This window comes from Tachypleus tridentatus, chromosome 6, assembly GCF_004210375.1.
Source record: "Tachypleus tridentatus isolate NWPU-2018 chromosome 6, ASM421037v1, whole genome shotgun sequence".
Classification (NCBI taxonomy): domain Eukaryota; kingdom Metazoa; phylum Arthropoda; class Merostomata; order Xiphosura; family Limulidae; genus Tachypleus; species Tachypleus tridentatus.
In genome coordinates, this window is record NC_134830.1 from 68,929,709 (window position 1) to 68,936,916 (window position 7,208).

Genomic DNA, 7,208 nt, shown 5'->3' on the forward strand with positions numbered 1-7,208 from the left:
TTGTAAATAAATGTTTCAGTATGTGTGATATTTGCTAAATCTGTCATTTTACTTTGATCTGTAAATAAATGTGTGACAACAGTCTTATTTAGAGTTTGTGATTTTACATACATTGATTATATCATACCTGTATGGAGACTTGTGTTAGATATTTAAATACAATTGTAGAAAGTTGGATAGCCAATTCATGGAGTTTAATCTTATAGAAAGTATACAAGAGTTGTATACTAACTGAAATCTACATATTGAACATGTCCTGTCAGGTCTTGAGAAACAGAATATAATGAATACACATTTAGTATTTTGTATCACTATGTAAAATGAAAGAAACAATAAATTATGTTTACTGAGTATCAAAGTCAGTAATCATTTGTTATTAAGATGGTGAATAGTAAATTTATGATCTGGTAATTTTCAATTTGTATAAAATTATTTGATTATATAGAACTTGAATAATCTTATTTTCAATATCAGAAATAATTTTAATATATGTATGAGATTTATATCTTAATAATTAATGTATAATCATAAGTAGCAACATACACAATGTTAGTAAAGAAATCAACTTATAAAGCTAAATACGAAAATTTTTATAGCATTCAGAGGTTTAAATGATCATCTTTTCCAGGGCGAATATATTTTATACAATATATTAATTATAAAAATGAATTAGTGATAAGTGTTTTACTTATAAAATGTTGGAAAATGCAAAAAGTATGTCATGCAAGTAGATATAGAAGCAAAACCCTATAATTAGTAAATTAAATGTACAGTAAAGCATTACTTAAAACCACAGTCGGCTATGGAATAATAATGTAATTGTCTCTTTCAATATCTATGAAAGCGAAACATTAAATGTGTTAAAAATTTCAACTGTATGCCTAATGTGTCGCTAACACTATCCGCCTACAGAAGCACACTCAACCTTTGTAAACATATGTAATACAGTTAAATATATAAATGAAAACTATAAACATATGCCGAGAAAGTTGAAATCTATATTTAATTTTACAAAAGTATAGTAATTCTGTCCTTCTATAGAAACAGCATCCGCCTTTGTAAAACATATAATACAATTAAATATTTTAGCAAAAACTATAAAGTTTTGATAACGATAAGAACTAGAGACAAAAATAGCAGATTTAATTTAACTTTTACATATAGAATGAAACTAATTGTGATAAAACATTCTAGTTCTAACACATCATTATACAGCTTAAATAAATTATTAATTTTATGACTTTGATTGTGATGATAAAGTTCATGATAACGATAAGAACTACAGACAAAAATAGCAGATTTAATTTAATTTTTACATATAGAATGAAACTAATTGTGATAAAACATTCCAGTTCTAATACGTCATTATACAAATTAAATAAATTATTAATTTTATGACTTTGATTGTGATGATAAAGTTGATGACGTGCTGATATTTGCTGATTTATGTCACCCTTTAATGGTTAACTTGCAAATTATCTTCTTTGTCCTAGCAGCGTAAACTTTAGTAACAAAATCCACCTAGTAATACTATCTACCTATAGAAACTTAGTAATAACATACTCCTATAGCAACAAGCCCTGTGGTATTCCTTAGTTATGTAATCTACAGACGGTGGCATCCTTTGTATATTACGCAATAATTATGTAGCCCTTAGGTATTAGTGTAATTTGCATATTATGTTTAATAATACAACTCTCAGGCGGAATCCTTTGATGCAGGAGTGCTGTGATAAGTACTTGCACTACATAAACGAAACTTCCTTTATTTCCTTTATGACTAAAAGCAGGTAAAAAACATTTGATGGACCTGAATATCATATTTGTAAGCTGACTAAGAAATATATATTTATAAAGTGTTAGAGTTTTACACTTGGATATATATTTCACATTATGAATTTAACAACATTGTTTGTTTCCTAGGCTGAAATTGTTGGAAGCGTGTATTCTTTTCCCTCTTCCATGAACTTCAGCAATGAGTGTATTGAAATAATAAAAGAAAGACAATTTTCTCGTCTACCTTAAAATAAAATATAAATTATAAACACATGTCGTTGGTTAGAATCTCCGTCACACCAAACATGCTCTCCCCTTCAGCCGTGGAAGCATTATAATATTACGATCAATCCCACTATTTGTTAGTGAAAGAGGAGCCCAAGAGTTGGCGGTGGGTGGTGATGACTAGCTGTCTTCCCTCTAGGTTTGCACTGCTAAATTAAGAACAGCTAGCGCAGATAGCCCTTGAGTAGCCTTGTGCGAAATTCAAAGCAAAGAAAACCAAACTAAACACCCTTCACACATCTCATCTGAAGATTCTGCTGATGGTTGAACAGGTAAGTTTGAGGGTTTATGGATTTCGATACGCTTGGTAAGCACTTAACAACAAACAAACAAATAATAAGTATGTTTCAAAACGTTTGAATTAAGTAAAAAAATAATCGTTCCAATTGCCCTGCTTAACAACACTGACAAAACCTTTTTCTTTCTATTGAAACAAGACATTGTCAAAAAAGCTATATTCACTAAGTAACGTTTGTTTTATGTTAATTTAATATCCACGTTAAATATATTTAGCTTTTGACAAATTTCAGTTTGTTAATCCTATTTTGTTATAAACGCAACAAAACTGAAAACCATTTCTGAGTTTTCTTCTTTTGGTAAGAAACTGGTTAACTTCTGTAAATAGTGTTCCTCTTCGGATCTTCAAGTTCCCTCTGACGGCAAATCAGGAATTATTTTTGTGAATTCTCTCTCTTCAAAAGAAGCCAGCTTAAAGCTGTTTTTTTTAAATTAACTATTTTAATAAGGACTAGCCCATACTCTTCTATGTTCAAACTTCAGTGGGAGCAAGTTCAGTTTTTAAAATTAATACTCAAACGGAAATAAAATTTAAAATAATATTAGAAACGTTTCATCTTTGCGTGCATCAAAATCATCAATATGCTAAAGTACGTTCCTGAATGATGAATGGGTGTGGAAGAACAACGTTATTGTAAGACCTTGCAACACGTTTCAATGTGTTTTGTTTTATCTGCCTTTTTATCCACATGTGTGTACAAAATATTTGAACGTTTCGATGAATCATTCAAGAAATATTTTGTTCGTTTGTTTGTTGTGTCTAGAGCTACATGGTGAGCTACATATGTTATGCTTGCCAAAAGTATCGAACGTGAAATTTTAGCGTTATAAACCCGACTGCCTTCTTTCCTGGTGACTCAGTCGTTGGTCAATAAAAAACATACAGATTATCTTCATACTACTAAAATCTCTAGTAGCAAATTACACTATGAGATAATTTATCAGATAATTATAACAAATGTTGAACAATTTAACGTTCACTGTGACATTCCTAGTAGGGCATTATCCTTTTGAAAACAAACATGAATTCATCATGTGTTGAGCTTTACATTAGTCGCATTTTATTCGCTTAGTCTATTCCTTATAATAAGAATTAAAGATTAATCATTGAGTTATTTGTTCCAACCCATAAACAACATCCAGAGAGACATCCATACTTCATGTTGGTCACATACTTCCGTTTGTTATCTTGGTAACACCCCCAGATGCACACTGATAAGTTTGAAAGCTGAGTTTTGATATTTCTGGTGGGCACAGTACATATGGTCAATTGTATAGTTTTGTGCCTAACTATAAATAAATAATACCATGGTAATAGGAGAATTAAAGGAAGTTTCCATACTTACTTTCTCAAACTTACATTTGTTTGTAAAAGTTCGAGAACTATTTCACGAATTACACAACAGATCATTTATGTTTGTTTTTGAATTTCTTATTTTGACATTCCCAGAGAAATACGTAATTAGTGTGGTGTACTCCAATACACGGATTTCCCACAGAACAGTCTGTAACTGGAATTACAGAGTATGGGTCTGGACTCTGACTGAGTTTGATAATAAAGAAAACAGCACGAAAAAAGATTTACAGTACGTCAGTATTATTTATTCATAAAAAGAATCAAAGAAAAAACACGATACATAGCCATAAAACAAAGGTAACAGTTTATTATTAGTATGTAGAATCGGTGAGAGAAAAAATCAGCGTGAGCTTTTCAAGTAAGCTAACAGAAAACAATGGGGAGCTCATGCAATATTAAAATGAAATGAGGTCAAATGTAAATGAAAAAATATGGAATTGAAACCTAGCTTCATTTAAATCTTTTTTTTTTTAATTTAAGCTTCGTCATAACGTTTTGCAAAACTTAAACTTTTAAAGAAATTTAAGATATTTGAGAAAGCTACCTTAGAGGAAGATACTGCTTTTAAATACCAAAAACAATAACACAAGCAAAGTCGAGCTGCTCGTGCACCCGTATATTCGTGGCCTAGATCCATACACGTTTCAGTATAACGGTGTGGAAGTCCTAGGTTATTATCAATTTGTCGAAAGAGAAGACAGCTGTCTGTCTCAAGATATCAGAGTGAAGTAACAACTAACTTTCCTATAAGAAAACAAGCCTAATGGACAGTTAGAGGGTACGAGTTCCTTGTGGACCAAAATGAGTAAGGTTGACTTGTTTACTTAATCGTGTCTTATTCCAACTTGAACAGAAAGAAAAATAATAATTTTCAAAAATGTTCACATGAGCCAAAGCTAAATGTTTGAATTAAAGTACTTTTTAGATATGTGATATCTTGATAATTGAAAGGAATGTGTTGCAAACTCTGTCTTATTACAGTTCAGAGGTTATGTTATCATGGAGGTTATTTCGCAAGGAGCGTGTTTATTTTTAGTCAAATGGTAACAATGCTGTGTGTTGGTAGTTTATTTATTTGTTTGTGATTGAGCCCAAACCTACACATGGGTTATCTGTACTCTGTCTACCACGAGTGTCGAAACCCGGATTATAGCATTGTAAGTCCGCAGACATACCGCTGTGTCACGGTGAGGCTGTGTTGGTAGCAAAGTAGTTGAAAAAATAAATAAAACTTGTGTCTTCCATTAAAATATCAAATGTGAACAACTTGGTTTTTGCTGAGAGATGTGCATTACAGTTAATTATTTCAAAATGATTTTTTTATTATTATTCTGTAGTAAAGAAGCTACACTATAAAAAGAAGTAAATATCTGTTCCAACTTACAAAAAAACAGGCTTTTTTTCTCCCATCGCTTCTGTGATTGTATTATTGATTTTTGAAAGCTGGAAGAAATAGTTTGATGAGACTGATAATAGCGCAATTCACTCGACGAAATATACCACTAAAAATTATTTAATATACCATGAGTAAACTTTTGGGCAGCTCAAATACCTATAAAAAGATACTTTATTACCTTTGTAGCATTCACTCCGGAAGACCTTCAACAGAGCACGTTCATTTTTCTTGAAACTTTTGCCAATGTCAAATAAAAGCTGGGCCGACATGACCAGGTGGGTTAAGGCGTTCGACTCGTAATTTGAGGATCGCGAGTTTGTATCCTCGTCGCACCAAACATGCTCACCCTTTTAGCCGCGAGCGCGTTACAATGTGACGGTCAAGAGTAGCCCAAGAGTTGGCAGTGGGTGGTGATGACTAGCTGCCTTCCCTTTAGTTTTACACTGCTAAATTAGGGATGGCTAACAAAGATAGTCCTCGTATTGTTTTGCTCGAAATTTAAAAAACAAAACAAACAAATAAAATTTATGAAATGCTAAGTAAGCAGCTTAGTGGGGAAAACATTGTTCCAGTTCTCGTCACGTAAAATCTAAACATTTTTGTAATAGTTTTTTACTATAAAACAAACACAGTTAAATGCTATATCCACTTAAAATGAGTCTTACTGGCCTGGCATGGCCAAGCGTGTTAAGGCGTGCAACTCGTAATCTGAGAGTCGCGGGTTCGCATCCCCGTCGCGCCAAACATGCTCACCCTTTCAGCCGCGAGCGCGTTACAATGTGACGGTCAATCCTACTATTCGGTGGGAAAAGAGTAGCCCAAGAGTTGGCAGTGGGTGGTGATGACTAGCTGCCTTCCCTCTAGTCTTACACTAGAGTGTAAGACACTGCTACACTGCTAAAGACAATTTTACACTGCTAAATTAGGGACGGCTAGCACAGATAACCCTCGAGTAGTTTTGTGTGAAATTCAAAAACAAACAAACGAGTCTTACAGCGACTCCTTGATGTTCCAAAAAAAAAGGACTTTCGAATAAGTATGAAAAAATATCTTATTATAGCACAATACTATAACCTAAAATATAAGCGGGATGTGTTTTATTAAAATGCTATAAGTCACCTAAATTTTACTAATATAAATATGCATTAAAACATGACGATTTTGATGTACCAGAGACGTTATTGTCTAAGGTACAACGATAATAGTGGCAATTATGTGCACAATTAATTGATATTGGATTTTTACTGTCTGATATTTTTAACATGATATTTGCTTTCAAACTGTTGCACAGTTGTGAACGCGTTAAATAAACTGATCAAGCTGCATTTCGAAGGGCTCAAGATTTAGCCGTGAACCCATGAACACACTTAGCAGCTTTAGCCGGGGGTGGGTTATAAAAATTACAATCATTGCTATTTTTTAGACAAAGTGTTTGTAGTCACAAGAGATGCTAACTGGCTGCTTTCTTTCTGATAAATAGTTCAAAATCATGGCTAGCTACACCTGAATCCTGAGAACTCTGATCCGATCATTTTGTTTGTGTGTTGCATGAAGTGGCGTTCAGATCGAAAATTCGAATTATAAAACAGATCAGTGTAACGTTCTTTCCGTAAATCGTATATGAAAATAAATTATGGAATTTAAGAAAGAATGTCGTGCTATTATTACAATAAGAAGACAATTGAAAATGTTCATATGGTCAGTGTGATTTAGCCAAAAACACCGAAACAGATTAAAAGTTATTCTTAACGACAGTAGAAGTAATAAAATTAAAGACTAGTTCTAATTTTATGTTTAATTAGTAGTGTCTCCATCATTCCGAAATGTCCTTCATAAACGATACAGCTAATTATATCAAAAACACACACACTTGAATTCGAGTTCGAGCATGATGAAAGACAAATAACTGAAGTTCCGTGCAGATCATGGGGTTACAAATAACCTACCTATGAACGTTGATCCGACGATAACCCCTTCACAGTGAAGGTAGTGTGGTTTAGTAAATTACGAAAAAACGTTTAAGTTAGGGAGTTTTATCTTTCACATAAATGCTACAAATCATCGTAATTTTAGTGGTTTTTTTTCTTTCTTTTGTGTG